The 18,766-nt window shown below is 40.5% G+C and overlaps 1 protein-coding gene and 1 long non-coding RNA gene across 3 annotated transcripts in view; one reads left to right on the top strand and one right to left on the bottom strand.

The window, feature by feature from the left end:
• Nucleotides 1-7,175: 7,175 nt before the first annotated feature.
• On the bottom strand, nt 7,176-10,525 carry LOC131135785 (uncharacterized). The gene is made up of 4 exons (XR_009131650.1): nt 10,113-10,525; nt 9,104-9,166; nt 8,931-9,040; nt 7,176-7,378 (listed from the first exon to the last, which is right to left on the bottom strand). It is a non-coding gene; the product is annotated as an uncharacterized LOC131135785 (long non-coding RNA).
• il1rapl1a (interleukin 1 receptor accessory protein-like 1a) overlaps nt 10,153-18,766 on the top strand; it is a 250,090-nt gene continuing 241,476 nt past the window's right edge. The window contains exons 1-2 of one of the 2 annotated variants that reach the window (XM_058082066.1): nt 10,153-10,209; nt 12,896-12,995. The gene's annotated coding sequence lies outside the window, so the exon portion shown is untranslated. The remainder of the gene's footprint in view (nt 10,210-12,895; nt 12,996-18,766) is intronic. The other variant, XM_058082067.1, reaches the window with a different exon arrangement.

Here is an 18,766-nt window from a genome sequence, read left to right on the forward strand (position 1 = left end):
GAGTCATTCAAGCTCACTCTTTCCTGAATATATCTTGTTTACATTATTTACATTGAAGACCTATGTGGAGCTACTGTCCCCTGATGCATATCTGCATGTTTTGTAGGATATTTGCCTTACAATATAATGTGATGTTGTCTCAACCACGTCTCTTAAAGACATGAACGTTGTATCACAACATTTTTTATTGTTTATACTACAGTCTTCCGGGACTCTCTCAGCCTTTTATCTTCATGCATCTGTCGGTTGATGCAAACATACTCACTGTCATACAGCAGTCCCATCAACTATGAAAATATGTATGCAGAACTTGTGATGTCATCAGCAACAGTGGCCTCTTTCTTAGTAGAGCTCATTTTGCGACAGAAAGCTGTGTGGAAAGATGATGTCAACAAAACAGAGAAAGGTGGAACTAAGCGAAAATAATGAGCTGCTTGTGTTGCCCCCCGTACAAGCCGCCGCCATGACTGATGCCACATATTCAACCTCACTGTTTTTTCTTTTTTTTTTCCTCACGAGCTATGCTGGATTACCACAAAGATCAAACTATCACATTCATCTGCATCTCTGAGTAGTTTTTTAAGTCGACATACTGTACATGTCGCATTTCCTCAAAAGCTTATGGAACCATTTGTATACCATGAAATAGGCTATCTAGATATAACTCCTCTATGAAATAGACATACTGTACATTGACAGTATGGAAGCATGAGGCACAACCCAGGGAGTCATTAAAGAAACATAAGCTATCATTGTAAGCCTTGGTTACTATTGCTGCACCATCTATTTTTCATAACCATGAACGAGGCAAACTTATGCAAGAGCAATAAAGAGAGCGTGGTTGTCTTGAGGCCTTCGGTTTTGTAAGGTTGGATTTATACAGTACACTGCATCGTTCAAGTGGCATCATTCTTCACCATTGTGGCACAGTTCAGATATAGGACAGTTGGTCCCTCCATCCATCCATTTTCTATAGTGTTAAGGTAATATACTGTAAGGTAATGTCTCAATATTTTGTGTCATTACTGCCTGCTAGTGGCCAGAATATTACATTCATTCATTCATTTTCTAACGCTTATCCTCACTAGGATCGCGGCCATGCTGGAGCCTATCCCAGCTGTCTTCAGGCGAGAGGCGGGGTACATCCTGGACTGAATCACCAATTAACCTAGCATGTTTTTGGAATGTGGGAGGAAACTGGAGTACCCGGTGAAAACCCATGCATGCACGGGGAGAACATGCAAACTCCGAGGGTAGAATTGAACGTGAGTCTGCTAGCTGTGAGGTCTGCGTGCTAACCACTCATCCGCCATGCAGCCCATTTCTAATGCATTAATTTCCAATTTGATGTTGTGCTTGTCTTTGTTTCATACACAATACATAAAGGATAAATAGCATTACATTACTAGGATGTCAGAATGGACCACTTCTTAGCGGCAAAGTGAAACGACACTGCAGCCGTTTGAGCACATCAATTCTTGCGACTTCACAGTGCTAATAGCATAGCAGTGGATTTAATTACAGCTTTCTGCGGCACTGCAAATGACGGCGGGGCGACAGTGATGCTTCTTTGTTTCCTTGATGCTCAGATGACCATATACATTGAAGCACAACGGGTTGACATTAATGACTTGTGTCGCTTGTCACAAGGCCGTAATATCCATGGAGACGTCCTTCCCTGCTGGGTGGCCGCCAGGCTCAACGGGAAAAAAAAAAGGACTCGTGGTGTTGGTGGCGGTGCCCAGGGGGAGGGGGGAGGGGGGTTACTTGGTAAGGGGGTTCACATTTCTGCTCAAAAGTGAGCGTGACTTCACTCATAGCTCTTATATCAGTTTGTCAGGGTATACCGATGTTGCGCAAAAATCCTTCTCAAAAATATTCTTCACATGAATTCAAATTGTTATTATCTCTAAATTGTTTCCATGCCACTGTTTTGTTGATATTTCCAAAATTGATGTCCCTTTACATAAAATATGATCAGCATTTAGATAAAAAACTCTTTCTGTCTGCAATTAATTGTGATTAATTGTGAGTTAACTATGGCCGCATCAGATTAATCATGATTAAATATTTTAATCGATTGATAGCCCTGATACCTATTTACTATACATGACTGAAGCTAAGAACATTGGTCCAAAATAGTAAGATACACATCATCTTGTTTGACTTCAAATATTCAATCTTCCATATACTTTATTTTTTTAATATTTACTTTACTTTCTACTAGAGATAATTTGATGAATTGAACAAGAACATTTAAAAAAGACATAACAAAAGTGCAGTTTGTCAAAGTCATCAGGGCTGCGTGGAAAACTTTCCTCAAATAACCTTCTCTCTGCTTTTTGTGACCCCAAAAATGAAGATGTCCCGCATTTATTCACAAACATATGTAGAAAACAGTCGATGCTGTCAAATATATCAGTATTTTTTTTTGCTCTCTGCTTGTGACACAACAGCAGATGTTAGGGAAGATGATGGTGATGATGATGTACCAGCAAAGGGCAAACATTGTCTTGACTTAGTGAACAGTTGGTGCTGACACCTGTGTGCCTACCTAGCAATATGTCACCACCTCTTGGGTGCAAACATCATTCACACTGCCACAAGTCAACATAGCTTACACAGGGAAACATCGACTTTTAATGATGTTCTAACAGTAATGGGGGTCCTGAGAGACACATATTGAGAAAATCTATCATCTTCCCAACACATGTTTACTCCAATTTTGATATAAGAGGTGTTCAAACACTGTTTTTTGAAGTTCAACTATCATGACATAAAGGACCAACCTCCTTTCCTGCAGCTATGGTACTATTGATAGATAAACCTGCTAAATGTATAGTATTGATAGCTTAAGGGTTTAAAAAAAATGCCTACTAGGCTGCACGGTGTTTGAGTGGTTAGCACACAGGCCTCACAGCTAGGGGACCCCTAGTTCAATTCCACCCTCAATTCTGGTTTCCTCCCACATTCCAAAAACATACTAGGTTAATTGGCGACTCCAAATTGTCCATAGGTATGAATGTGGGTTGAATGGTTGTTTGTCTATATGTGCCCTGTGATTGGCTGGCAACCAGTCCAGGGTGTACCACGCCTCTTGCCCAAAAACAGCTGAGATAGGATAGGCTCCAGCACACCCGCGACCCTTGTGAGGATAAGTGGTAGAAAATGAATGAATGAATGTAATATTCTGGTCACTAGCAGGCAATAAATATTGAGACATTACCTTACATTACATTACCTTAACACTGCATGAAGTTAGCCATGACACGTCTAACACATACTTTTTTGAGTCTGGAACTAATGCCGCCACAAACTAGGTGACAACTGTGACACACAACATGCAAAATGGTGTTTGAATATTGAAAAGAGTGTTTGAATATTGGCTTTTGGATTTTGCAGAGTCAACATTTTTAGCACCGATCCTGACTCAATTCAATACCAAATTCTATGCACACCGCCAAGCTAGTGACATAAACCATACTCGTTACGGTACGGGTTAGCCTTCCGATATGCTACTGCAAGCAGGTGCGTGTCGAGACGTTTTTATTCCCCAACCAGTCGGTCGGAACATATTGAATATCTAGGAACCTTGAGCAAGCACTTGTTTCTCCTGGGATTGACCAGTGACGGGAATATTGACAGTTTGTAGCATCTAAGCAACAATAAGCCATATGTGCTAAACTGTAGGTTGGACAAAGTCTAGCTATTCAGATTCAAATACGAAAATCTTTCGTCGATTGTACTACGAAGAATGTTTTTCTTTATTTATCTTAAACTGCTGCCCACGTCACACTTTTTGGTCTAGTCTTAATAACATGAAAACTTTGAGTTCACCTAGCGGATTCTGTGTCCTCTAGTAGCAGTAACAGAGGTCGAAGGTCATGTGTGTTGGCTTAGGACACAGGCTGCTGTATTTATGGCCGCCGCCCCCTCCTTTCCCCTGTGGTCGCTGCTTTAATATGTCAACATAAACGAGGCAGGATTGAGTGTCTGGTGACAAGGGGCATTTTTCACCACTCCCACTGCCTTCCTCCTCTTTCCCTGGGCTCAAGGTCCAGACACTCTTTTTCTGGTCCGGAACGAAATCTTAACAAGGACGCCTGGCATTCCCAGCTGACTCCGTTTTTTTTTTCCCCCCTTCTCCTGTGAGGGGGAACATTGCAAAGGGCAAAGCAAGGAAAATAGCGGATTAAGGTGCTTGGATAGACGATCAATCTTTCATCAGTGCGGGAAGTGACTTTTCATTAATGGAGTCCTCTTGAGTTTCAGCCCCTAATTGCTCCACTAAGTGTCCCATTGGAATATTAACTATATAATCTCGGTGCGTGTGGACCGTTCCTTGCGTCATATGAACACACTCCACAGTTATTGGTCACCTGTCATTTTTGTTTGAGTGAGGGTTGAATAAAAATCTGTATGTCGGAGCATGTTCTTTATACATTAAAGTAATGTTTCTCAAACGGAAAAACTGGTACAGAGGGCAGCCAGTCTATATCTCACATAACCAGAAGGATTTCAACGCAACAAAAAACAAATTTTAGGAAAACACAATTCAAACCTTAAAATGGTTGTGAGAGTCAGGGTTTGGGGTGTGCATGGATTTGAAACAGGCAATAATTGAGAGGCTTTTACTTCTGAAAATCAAAACCAATGATATGATCTGCTCAGTCAGTATCATTATTCTTATTCATTGTAAAGAACAGTACGGTATGGACAGTTTTCATTTCTCTCACAGTTTGGTCTCTTTCCTTACTTTATTTGTTGACTTTAATGCCATATACAACTAAAGGGATTATATAATGATACAATGATGATAGTAACATAAATAGCTCATAAGAGATGAGCTTGCAACTTTCATGGTTTTCTTGATTCCTCCAAAATCACTTAAAGTATATTCTTACATGAATAACTGTAATATTTCTATTTCCCAAAAATGTTACTCTGATGAGCTGTTTTTGTTGTCATTGTTATATTTGTCCAAACTGTACCTTTAGTTGTACCAGGCATCATAATAAGGGTCTAATATTTTTTTTCCATGTATGTTTTCAATGCACTGCTAAGTAGAGTTTCTAAGTAAATTAATAGAGTCGTTAGCTGGATGATTTCAGATATTATTAGTCATCTTGAAGAAGAAAATTGCCGTTTTGAGCCACCTTTATTGTACAAATTCAGGTCATTGCAGCATGTGATTTTGTATGAGTATGAGTTTGTATCCAGGTGGTTCATCATCATTATAAAATATCTTATTTTTCACCTTAAATCCTGTTTAGTAATTGATACAAATGACGTTGAGACCCAACCAGATTTAATCTCAAGTGGGTCCTCTCTTGTTATCCCCAATAACAGTAAGCAAATCAATGCTTAACGTGACATGTGGATTTGAGTTACGATACCACTATGCAATCTCTAAACAATTTATGGCTGTGGTAAGGCAAAGATTGGTGTGGTGGGGTGGAGGGTGCAGGTCATTAATCTGGAATGGTAGCCCCTTGGTCCAACTAGTGTCCAAGCATGCCGGCTTGTTTTTATGTCCCCTACCACCTCCGTTGCATGCTTCTGCCACCTTTGTTTTGATTAGGAAAGGTAAAAATTGACTTTCTGTCTGATTACTGAATTATCCGCACAAGTTGGCCGCTTATGGTAAGCTGCAAATATTTCATAAAAGCAGAAAAGGGGAGAGTTTGATTGTTTTATAAATGGACAGTCAACACTATAAATACTATCACTGCAGCAGTATTACAACATTGTTCAATTGCTGCTGTTGTGCACAAATCAATCTATGTGTTCCTTTCCACTTTCTCATGCACTCCAAATCATTGTAGGACTTTGGTTCATTTCTGCTATGATTTTCTGTTTGCGACTCTTATTCTGTTTCCTCAAATCAATGATTTTGAATATCATTCTTCATGCAGGTCTTAATTATTTGATTGCCTGACGTAGAGTGAACTAGAGATGCACAACGGATAGCATGACAATATGGACATGGGACACAGTGAGGGGACAGACTACAGTATGGAGGAGAACCGCCCACTTTATATCAACTCAGGTCATTGCAATAGACAGAGGATGAACGAGGGTGCACCTTTATGCTCTCCAACAGAACCGGTGGATGACAGTGTTGACTGATGGCCACCTATGAGTAGAAAGCTGTGTAAGCAGTAAGCGGATCTATATGTAGGTCTTCAACTATTTATTTCATGTTAGCTGAGAGGTGTTATTTCACTCTGCAGTATGCATTTTCTATATAGACTATTCCTGGTACAGAGATATACAAGAGATCAACATTAAATGTCAGTTGTAGATAAACTATGCCAAGCTGTCAAACCTCATTTTAATGATATTTCACTCCCATAGACTCCTGTGTGTGTGCCACAAAAAAAAAAAAAACAATATTAGTGTTTCACAAGGCTGACCATGTGCTCATTCCAGCCACAGTCCACATGGTCCAGTTCATCTGGACTGAACTTTGTAGATTAAAAAAAGCACAGAATGTATCCCACTTAAGCTTCACTCCAGGCCAATTTCCCCACAGTTCCAGTGGAGTTGGAACATCTGAAGGATTAAATTCAGGCTCTCTTTCTCTGAAGTGCTGGATGTTGCCGGTTTTGGAATGAACGCTTTAAACAGGAGCTGTCCTGCTGAGGCTGTCTTTGGACACTATATTGCAGAAAATGTTGTAATTTACCACTGTATTCAATTTAACAACATGTCTCCTTTAGTCACCGGCTGCATGGTCTATAAAAATAACCCCTAGGCTCTAATCAGGTCAAGAAACATTTGCGTAATAATATGTGGCTGTAGGAAACCTCCTGATGTAGTTTTTTTATTTACTTCACAAGATGTCAGTAGCTGCATTGGAAATATAATGCGTCATCAGCTTTAAAATGTTGCTACCCGGTTGTTTGTATGAAACTTATGCATGTACTGTACACTTGCTGTGCTGTTGTTTACAATTAACTCATTGGCAGACAACATTGGTTGTGTTGCTGCAATATACTGCAATATTCCGACATTTTTTACTGTTAATTGGTTCCAGACACGATAAGTGAATTTCCATAAAGAAGGATTCAGTATTAACTAATACCAAATACGCAGTTTTAAGCTGTAAAAATGGCCATAATGTGGCAGAAGTGCATTTTATAAGAGCTTGGCATGTATCTTCCCCACGTAATAAGCGCTCCACAGCAGGTGGGGATTTGAAAAGCATGGACAAGCTTACATGTTGAAAGTGTTTCAAACATAGTCGAAAGAAGGACAAAGAAGCCATAAACTTACCACTTCCACACGGAATGAGAGGAAAACCTTTTTTTTTTTTTACTCAATCTCAGGTACGTCCGTCTCAGCCATGGCATGTTGGCGCGAGTCCGTTTCCATGCTGTGTGAAAGGTAATGTAATCTAACATTACTGATGCCGAGTGACTAAAATACTAAATATCATTTGTAATAGTAATAGTAATAGGCCATAGTCAACCACGAAACAGTGATCATTGAGATAGTTTTGGAAATAACAGCCTCTGATTATTGCCTGCTTCTAATTAATGCCCCTCCCTATTTAAACTTTGTAATTAAAGATTTATGATGTGCTATACATATCACTATATTGACAGTTACTATGGTACCCATTATGTTATGTCATTTTATGGTCATATCACCTTGTACTTTGGTACGGGACAAAAAAATGTAAAAATTACAAAATAAAATAAATAAAAAAAACCTTAAACCATATTAGGAAAGCAGGAAGTGAACAAATGTAACAGTTACTGATTGTAAAAGTACCAGATGGAGGGGTAGGATTTAATAAGCTTTGCTTCTTCCTACTCCTTTTGGACATGTGGAACTGGGAACTGATTATGTGATGCACTTAATTGTAATCTGATGCATGTTCAAATGAAATAAAACCATTACCATTACCATTTACTTGTATGTCACGTACAGGCACATAGTCGAGCAAAGAAGGAAGGAATACTCAAATGTGGTGTTGCTGATGAGTGGAAGACAGCAGGTTACATCTTCTCCCTTTCATGCATCAGTGTACAACTTTGTTGCTAAAGACAGCACAATGCTGATTCATGCTGGCAGAAATAGACCAAGCGGTAGGAAGGAACAGAGGGAGGGGCGGAAATGTGAGTGGAAAAAGTAGCCTGTCAATGACTGTCCTAAAACATTGACTGACAGCAGGCACAAAGATATGAATGTGTTGTATTTGTGGAATGACACTCCCTGGAGCAGACACCCTCTACAAAGGATGAACAATTCTATTTCAGATCAACTGTACATCTTCATTGGTGCCTGTCTTCTCTGGATGTCTGAGTTTTGTCATCAAGGACACACTCGCACTGTTTACGGGTTTGAGGCTGTTTTACACTTGCCATCACTTCATGATACAATGCTATTTTACCTCTATTATGAAAGGTGGTAGTTATAGCGGGTGCGTACTGTGGATTACTTTTTTTCTTGAACATTATTAGGAGTTGGGCTGCACACTGGTCATGTGGTTAGCGCGCAGACCTCACAGCTAGGAGACCAGGGTTCAATCCCGCCCTCGGCAATCTCTGTGTGGAGTTTGCATGTTCTCCCCGTGCATGCATGGGTTTTCTCCGGGTACTCCGGTTTCCTCCCACATTCCAAAAACATGCTAGGTTAATTGGTGACTCCAAATTGTCCATAGGTATGAATGTGAGTGTGAATGGTTGTTTGTCTATATGTGCCCCGAAGACAGCTTGGATAGGCTCCAGCACCCCCGCGACCCTCGTGAGGATAAGCGGTAGAAAATGAATGAATGAATTATTAGGAGTCATATACGAGTCATCACACTCATCACATTAACAATAATTAACAATTAGCAATACAAAATCAGGCTTTTACCTTGAGTTTATCTATTTATTCCCACCCAGTTACAATTAATAACTTGCAGGAGGAACAATTACCTTTTTTAAGATGGGTATGTTGAGTGTGAGCTTGGCAGAAGCAGCAGGACCTTCTCCCTGGAGACGAGCTCTCGGTGCCTGGCGTGTTGGTCATCCCACGCCTTCTGTATCTGCTGAAACACAAGAATGTTGACCTCTGCTGTGTCTTAATAATTGGATAGTCGCTCTCTCACCTTGCAATCTATGGCTATCCAGCAAAGCACCTCCCAGTTCTTCTTCAGCAGGTCCGAAATGCCCTACACCTCCCCGCCACACAATAGTTTGAATTTCATGGGTAGCGTACTAGTTTAACTAGTACTTGTTTAACTCGTTTCATTTCCTGGTTGAGTGATGGTAACTTCGCTGTTTGTAGCGTCAGTAGTGAAGGTATTTTACTGATCAAATAACACAAGAGAAGCTACATTTCTCCAGGCAATTGTAAATTTTAAATGTAACGGAATTTCTGCTGCGGTAGGAGCGGTAACCATGGTAATGACATGGTAACCTGCCGTAGCCGTATGGGAGCATGCAGCAGGTGACAGTGACAGAGAAGGGGAGAAAAGTGTACAGCGACTTCGTGTCATGAATATTGACAAGCTTTTGGAAATACCTGAATGTATTTCTATATATATATATATTATAATCAAGTTCAAGAATGTGAATGCCCAACATTTGTATAGTAAGTTGTAGTGTAATATGTTGTAACATACCTTAATATGCGGTTTACTGATATGCCTATTGTTGTATTTGCATGCTCTTGTTTAGATTTTGTTAATTAGAACTGGTAATGCTGTGTGTAGTTTATTGTTGTCAATATAGTGATGCAATCTATTCATCTAAAGTTCTCGACTTGTTTTTCACAGATAGTTGACACAAACACAAAATCCACTAAGTGGAAGCTGCCACAGTGTTGATAGCTAGTGCCCAAACACAATAGGAATGAACTGTGGCATAAATAGGTATCACAGTGTATTTCTAATACAGACACGCTAAATTACCATGACTCCTTTAAAAAAAGTAAATGATTCAATAAATAAATAAATAGACAAATATTTTAACCACCCTGAGGGTACACCCTGACTATAACTATTCACCTCATACACAATAAGCAACGTAAACACGATACAATAAACATAATAAACACTACGGCCATTCTATGGGACCCCAAAATGGCTATACAAATTCATATGAATGTCACCTGACCATTACAAGCGCGCCAATTTGCGCTTCTTAATGTTCACCCGGAAGTGCTTCGTTTGGCTTGTGTGTCAGCGGCAGGATGACAGCGATGTCGACAAAGGTGAGTCTTCGTCTATTGTGATGAGCTCCGTGTATCATATGTGTGTGGCGTGTGGGCATGGAGTGTCCACACATTGGGAGAAGTTTGTGGGCGTGGAGGGAATAGTCCGTGAAAAGTGAAAGTCTATGCGCTTCCAGCTCGTGCACACACTCCCTTTGCTTGAGAGAGTGAGCAGCGTGGCGTCTTAAAGGGACAGAGGCGGTCCTTACATATGGCTGTGTATGAGCATGCGCGTCACATTTGCCTGTTTATTTCTATTATGCAAGTTGAAGGTGATCATTCATAACTGCCTTGAGGAATCGCATTAATTGCACAATTTGTTTCTATTGATTTCTGTCATATAAGTTGGTGGTTATCAAATTGGTGGTGGAGCAATCAACCCAGTGAAAAATCATGACAAATTGCTTGTAATATTGTGGTTATTTTGCTACATGAGAGGCAATGGCAAAAGGAGGTAAGAGTGACTGTTTATTTTGTAAACCTCACCTAAAAGCAGTAAACATCACTGAAACATCAAGAGAGATGTATAGAATGGACTGACTGTACATAAAAAAACAAATACATGCACTTAATTTAGTTTTATTGTGAGGTTAACTGCATAGTTACTGACAGTTAAGGCCTTGAAAGGTAATTCCCGCACGGGAGACTGTTATCTGTTTTGTATCAGGAAGTTCTTTGCTCACCACCCCCATATTGAAAGAACCACCCCAGGTAGTGTGACGACCAAATGCATATAGATTAATATCGCTGTGGCTGGAGCACGCAGTGGGAGTGTGATTGCGAGGTGTTTCCAACAGCACTGCTCGCTCATCTAAATCTTCTGAAACCTCCTACAAGCCCACAGGGAGATGGCGATATATACAGCCTGCCAGAGGAAGACAATAGAGAATGGCTGGGAAGAGTATCATCTCATCAATTCTCGCCACTTTTTATGGGTGTTTCGTTGCACCCGGGTGGAAACGTATTCTTTTTTGGCTCTCTAAATCATCAGGTTATGTGGTGAAAATAAGACCTTTTTTTTGTCAGATGCAATCACGCTAAGTTTGTCATCATTTTATAAAACCAGGTTGCGCAAAGTATATTTGTGTGCAGAAATGCGTGACCACTGTGAAACTCCGGGGACATTTTACCACTATTTCTGGACAATTTTTTCATTTAAAGTAGGGATACACATAATAATCATAATTACTTTGGTTTTTTTTTGTTGCAATCAACTTGTTACTACTTTTATAGAGAATAATCATCATGATCATATCACTGTATTTATGGGATTCTTGAAAGGTACAGATGTGGAAGAGGACCCTTTTGGTATTAATGAATATACCACTGTTTATGTAATCCATTAATTCATTCTTAATACTTATTTCCCCCCATAGTCAAGGAAAAAGTAGTCAAATACCCATCTCTAGCAATGGTTGGGAGACATTTTTGATTGTGACAGAAATTCTATAATTTATGAACATCAAACACAGCTAATATTATGTTTGACTTTTTTGTTCAATATCTTTCAACTCGATTTCTAATTTTCAACAACATTTTTAAAAACATTCAGTTAATTTGTGTGCTCTTTAACATGAAAAGCAGGAGCTTTTTGGTTTGATGTGTGCTTAATTAATCTTTACACGTCTGTCGCCAATATCAAGGTTCAGTTCTCTTCAGTTAATGTAAATGCAAGTGCAGCTATAAATCCGGGACCATTACCTCTTTCTGCTTTAAATAAACAAGATTTTTTCGTTACCCTTGAGAAGTGAGGAATGAAGTAAATTATTCCTAAAGTTGTTCTTTACCCACTCCCTCCAAACCCCCCTTTTCTTCTTCCTGATTACCTTGCCACTGTTGACTTAGATATTACCTTGAATTACAAACATGGGCTGTTAATATAGCGTATAATGTGACACTAAATATGCAGCGCTGTACAGCACATTACCTGATTTCCACATCTGCGTGTCAAAGTGCCATCTGTGAGGTCACCTGTTGCCCCCCCACCCCATTGCCTGATGGCACCACCAGTGGTGGAGGGTTGTTTAGTGAAAGAGAGAGGTCAAGACACTCTCCATGTGAATACAACTAAGAAACTCAACTTTTCAAAGAACATTTCACAATTCTCAAGGGACGATGCTATTGAAATGAAACTTGGTCATGGTTTTATTTCATTTGAACATGCATCAGATTACAATTGAATGCATCACATTCAGTTCACAGTTCCACATGTCCAAAAGGAGTAGGAAGAAGCAAAGCTTATTAAATCCTACCCCTCCGTCTCGTACTTTTACAATCAGTAACTGGTACATTTGTTCACTTCCTGCTTTCCTAATATGGTTTAAGGTTTTTTAAATTTATTTTATTTTGTAATTTTTACATTTTTTTGTCCCGTACCAAAGTACAAGGTGATATGACCATAAAATGACATAACATAATGGGTACCATAGTAACTGTCAATATAGCGATATGTATAGCACATCATAAATCTTTAATTACAAAGAGAAAATAGGGAGGGGCATTAATTAGAAGCAGGCAATAATCAGAGGCTGTTATTTCCAAAACTATCTCAATGATCACTGTTTCGTGGTTGACTATGGCCTATTACTAGTCAGCAATATTGAAAGTAAATGATAAATGGCAAATAATATTTAGTATTTTAGTCACTCGGCATCAGTAATGTTAGATTACGTTACCTTTCACACAGCATGGAAACGGACTCGCGCCAACATGCCATGGCTGAGACGGACGTACCTGAGATTGAGTAAAAAAAAAAAAAGGTTTTCTTCTCATTCCGTGTGGAAGTGGTAAGTTTATGGCTTTTTTTTGTCCTTCTTTCGACTATGTTTGAAACACTTTAATATTAAGATATGCCTTTATTCGTTTCAATGCCTAAGCTTGTCCATGCTACGCGCCTCCATGCTTTTTCCATAATACAGTTTAAGGTTGTTTTTTTTTAATAATGCACCTCGTACCGAAGTACGAGGTGATATGACCATCCAATGACATAATGGGTACCATAGTAAGTGTCAATATAGTGATATGTATAGCACATCATGACTGGTTCAAGACTCTTCATCCTTGTATTTAGCAAACATCAACTGCTTGTATTGTTTCTTGAATTGGCTCATCGTTGTGCATTGTTTGAGGTCCTTACTCAATCCATTACTCAATCTACTTGTGAATAATTTAGAGTCGTTGCTGTACAGCTTTTATAGATGTATAGATTTACTATCTACTGAAAATGACTCACAAAGCACACTTGTTACTGTGTAAATAGCTGGTGTATTTTGTATGTACATATATTTTTTGTTCAAGTTCCCACGCGTTGGAAATTGAGGGGTAGGTAGTGACGAATCTACTCTGTAAACCAAACTGATCGTAAACCCAAAGTACCTACCAAACCGTGATTATTATGGTGTACCATTACACGCTTATTTGTAATAGTGCTGGACTCTACTTTTCCATTATGATTGCGTACACACACACACACACACACTTTTTTTGGTTACTTAAACCCAGTTTAAAATGCGAGCCCATGCAATAAATCAAAGCAACATTCCCAGGTAGAGTGAATCACATTATGTCTTGTTCAGTGATTTGCCAGCCATTTGCGAGCTGCTAAGAGAAGCACTAGGGCATGAAAAGAGAGGCTGTACAGTGTCTGCAAATGTATTCCATGCTGTCAGGTGCCTTTTTTTTATTATTATTTTCTTTCCTTCGCATGATGTTTCTCATTTGCATGTTCCGAGTGGGCAGGCCTCCAGTCCTGGCTGTGGCCACCACACCGGAACAGATGTCACACCTGGTTTGTGTGATCTCTGTTGTTGGGGTGACCTCTTGGTCTCCGAGCAGCACACATGTCTCCAGGTTGATGGCCCTTTATAGTCTTTTGTTAGCGTGTGTGTTGTTCGTATGATTGAGAAGCATTGTAATACAGTATTGGAATACTATAGAAATATATGGCTTTGCTGAGCTGAGCTGAGCTGCAGCTGAACACGGAATGTGAGAGGAAGCCGGAGTACCCGGAGAAAACCCACGCACACACAGAGATGCCCAGAGGGAGAATCAAACCCAGGCCTTCCCGATCCCTGACTGTGCGGCCCACATGCTAAGCATTCGGCCGACGTGTGGCCCTTTTTTAAAAATTAACTTTAATAATGATTTAAAATACATCAGCAAGTGAAATGGAAAATACATTCATAGCTCTCTTGATTTATTAATGAGATAGCGGAACCAATGTTGTAATTGTAATTAAAAAGCAAAGTCAGTGTATTGTTAATGAGTTCGGGGGGGTTCACACCAACAGCTCAGTAGTAACATTTTAAAGCACATATAGAGCTAGATAAACGACCAGATGCCTCATCTGGCTCCTCTTAAAGTAGAGTTAATTAACATTAACATTAACATTAATTAAAAATAACATCAAGAGGTTGCCTCGAGCTACAAATATTAATACCAATGTTTTTTGACCCGGTGCTAATTAGCGAGTCTCGCAACTGGTGACTTTACGAAATTCATTCAATCATTTTCTTTTTTTTTTCTTTTTTTTTTCTTCATTCATTTTCTACCGCTTTTTTCTCACGAGGGTCTCAGGGGGTGCTGGAGCCTATCCCAGCTGTCTTTGGGCGAGAGGTGGGGTGCACCCTGGACTGGTCGCCAGCCAATCACAGGGCACATACCCCCGGATTTTCAAGGGCCAGCGAGAGCTCACCGGACGCCGCCGGAACCACAACACTTTCCAGGGCGCGGGCCCCTCTCTCGGGGCGAACCCATTCCAGGGCGCCCTGCCCTTCACCAAGAAAAGAGAACTCTCCCCTATAGACAAACAACCATTCACACTCACATTCATACCTATGGACAATTTGGAGTCGCCAATTAACCTAGCATGTTTTTGGAATGTGGGAGGAAACCGGAGTACCCGGAGAAAACCCACGCTTGCACGGGAAGAACATGCAAACTCCACACAGAGATGGCCGATGGTGGAATTGAACCCTGGTCTCCTAGCTGTGAGGTCTGCATGCCACCCGAATTTACGAAATTTAGAAGGAAAATAAATATCCAGAATTAAGATTCAGAAAGAACAAAAGGTGTCGATACCCAGCCCCTGATTGATTAATCAAGTAAAAGGTGTGTCGTCTTGGTGTGTCTCATACATTATTATAGAGTGATAAATGAGGGAATACACAGCATCCCTTGGGTTCACACCTCCCCCACAAAAGCCCCTCTAGACAATGACGGTATTCCTGCTTGTCGTTGTCTCGCTGCCGCTAAGAAAGCCTCGGAAATCCTCTCTCGCGGGCCTCCACCTCTCAGCACACACACACACTGATACAACACTAATCTCCCTCCCACAGTCTCTAATGGAAAGGATTCGGATGAGTAGCTTGGCAGTAAAAAAAAAAATATAAAGTGGAGAGCGCAGCGAAGTAAGGTGGTATTTTCAGAGAGTAAGGACAAGTGTATAATAGAGTTTGGATGTCAAAAGATCATTTGGGGCGGCAACCAGGAGGCAAAATAAGAAGGGAAGTAAAGCCTGTCACAAGAAGTGGCTTCCCCACTGTGATCTCTGCCTCCACTTAAAGTTGAAGAGGAAACGAGAGGGGGGAAAAATACAGCTTTTCCTCAAGTTACTCTGCACAACAAGGGATCAAACATGAACCTTATGTGGCCGCGCTGGCCTACAACTCCGCTGTAGCGTTTTGAGTGTGATTCGTGCTGCTGAGGCGAAAACAACATTTTAAGGTGCATTCACACGTCATGTTTGCTTCAGTTGAAAGGAACTCGCTTTCTGGTGCGTTTTCTATGCTGGTACGGTTTGTTGTATGTTTGGTCAAGTGTGAACTTCGGAACACTGGTGTTCAGTCAGTCCCCTAGCATGCGAACTCCAGTGTGGTTTGCTTCACTTGCCCTCAAATTCGAACATCCAGTGTATGACAAGTGTATGTAAATATAGCATTAATTCATTCATTTTCTACCGCTTATCCTCACGGGGGTGCTGGAGCCTATCCCAGCTGTCTTCCTGCGAGAGGCGAGGTACAGCCAATCACAGGGCACATATAGACAAACAACCATTCACACTCACATTCATACCTATGGACAATTTGGAGTCGCCAATTAACCTAGCATGTTTTTGGAATGTGGGAGGAAACCGGAGTACCCGGAGAAAACCCACGCATGCACAGGGAGAACATGTAAACTCCACATAGAGATGACCGAGGGTGGAATCAAACTCGTGTTTCCTAGCTGTGAGGCCTGCGTGCTAACCACTCGTCCGCCATGAAGCCCTGATTATTTTCATAGTCATTCATTCATTTTCTACAGCTTTTCCTCACGAGGGTCGCGGGGGTGCTGGAGCCTATCCCAGCTGTCTTCAAGCGAGAGGCGGGGTACACCCTGGACTGGTCGCCAGCCAATCACAGGGCACATATAGACAAACAACCATTCACACTCACATTTATACCTATGGACAATTTGGAGTCACCAATTAACCTAGCATGTTTTTGGAATGTGGGAGGAAACCGGAGTAGCCGGAAAAAACCCAGAGAACATGCAAACTCCACAAAGAGAGGTGGAATCAAACTCGGGTTTCCTAGCTGTGAGGCCTGCGTGCTAACCACTCTTCCGCCATGAAGCGCTGATTATTTTTCATCGTCATTCATTAATTAATTTTCTACAGAGAAAACCCACGCATGCACTGGGAGAACATGCAAACTCCACACAGAAATGACCGAGGGTGGAATTGAATTGGTCTCCTAGCTGTGTGGCCTGCGCACTAACCACTCATGCGCCGTGCAGCCTTAAATACAGCATAATATAAAAATAACATACACAATCAGCATTTGTGATTTGGAGCACTGGAACTAGTGTTAATGCAGCCTTTATATAAATATACCAAATCTATAACCTCATTATTAAGCGTATGTGTTGCGATAGGCGTCATCACCGCCCCTTTCCCTCCTCTGCTGTTGTCCTACGTTAGTGTGGTGGATGCGGCAGTCTGTATTTAGGAATGCGTGGGACTGAAGAGGGCAGGGAAGGTCATTGGGAAAATGTAAATGAGCTGCATGAATCAGCCCGTCCAAATGTAGGCTGTGAATTTACATTATATAAACACCATGAATACAGAGTTGAGTATTTGTGCTGACAGGTGAATCGGACTGCGTGTATAGATTTGAAACATTTGCCTGATTGGTGATTGGGTTTCCCAAATGAAAACGAACACCTAACGTCTAGGATGGAAGACAAGGTTGACTTGAATTTTGAAATTCAGCTTCAGTTAAGTTTTTGTGGTTTACAAATGACAATAACTGACACAGTCCCTAATTAGTGCTTGGTCAAAAAACATTTGTAATATCAGCTGTGGCTGTAGGAAAACCTCATGGTGTGGGTTTTATAAATAACTCCACAAGAAGGCAGTGTCTGCATTTGAAGTATCAGCTGCATTAATAACTGGTTGAGTCATTGATGGTGAGGTTCATGGCTGATTTGTGGCACAGTTTATTTGTATATGTCAATACATTTTCAATTACGTTTAAATGAATAGTAGCGGCAACAAGCACCTGCCAGAACTTTCTTGTTTTTTTCCACCAAGAGATCATGACAGTTTGCATACCTGACAGAGAATTAAATTGAATCCACAGTTTTTGCTTGGAAAGGCTGTGGTCTTAAACTTTGATCAGCAGATGAACAGGCTATTTCAATGTAATGTTTGTTTGTGTTGCAAGAAATTGCGAATTCTTGCAAATATTCATCTGGTCTTAATATTTAATTCAGGAGTGTATATATAACATGCTGATTTTTGATTCAAGGTTAAATTCTCAACAACTTGCTTTGCATTTTATCCTTGAAATAACCAAAGTGACCTTGTATTTCTTTTGTGGTGGCGAGCAGAAATGAAATAAAAAAAAAAAACAGATTAAAACAAGGCTTCAAATACATCTTAGACTAAACTACAATCCGAATGAAAAATAAAACGTAAAAAACGGCTGCGTTGAGTAATTGGGTTATGGTGTTTTGTGATGGGGAGTGACTCATGCACGAGTGGGGAGGTTCATTAATTCATATGCAGTGAGGTACTTTACATCGAGAGAAACAAATGTATATGCTAAAAATGTACAGTAAAGCATTCATGGTGAAAAAATAGCGTCTTTCTATTGTTGTTGAAAACCTTCAACTCACCTGTAAAAGAAAAATCTACAAATCCTTGGCCAGAAACTTTCCCAGATGAAAAGTGCTTCATAGTGGTGTACCGCAGGGTTGTCCACAAAGCCTGGATCTTTAACTGACTTGTGTTTATTGGTTTTAAAATCATCATGTCTTTCATCTTACTTTTGTTTGACATTTGTTTGACTTTCATATATTCTGGAACTACACATAATCCCAGGAAAAATAATTCCTAGTAATCTGTGTGTTTTGTGGAAATCCCTGTACATGTTACTGGGAAAATGGGCTACACTGTATTACAAGAGGGCGGCACGGCGGAAGAGTGGTTAGCACGCAGACCTCACAGCTAGGAGACCAGGGTTCGATTCCACCCTTGGCCATCTCTGTGTGGAGTTTGCATGTTCTCCCCGTG

The sequence above is a fragment of the Doryrhamphus excisus genome, chromosome 9 (genome assembly GCF_030265055.1).
Source record: "Doryrhamphus excisus isolate RoL2022-K1 chromosome 9, RoL_Dexc_1.0, whole genome shotgun sequence".
In the NCBI taxonomy this organism is placed as follows: Eukaryota; Metazoa; Chordata; class Actinopteri; order Syngnathiformes; family Syngnathidae; genus Doryrhamphus; species Doryrhamphus excisus.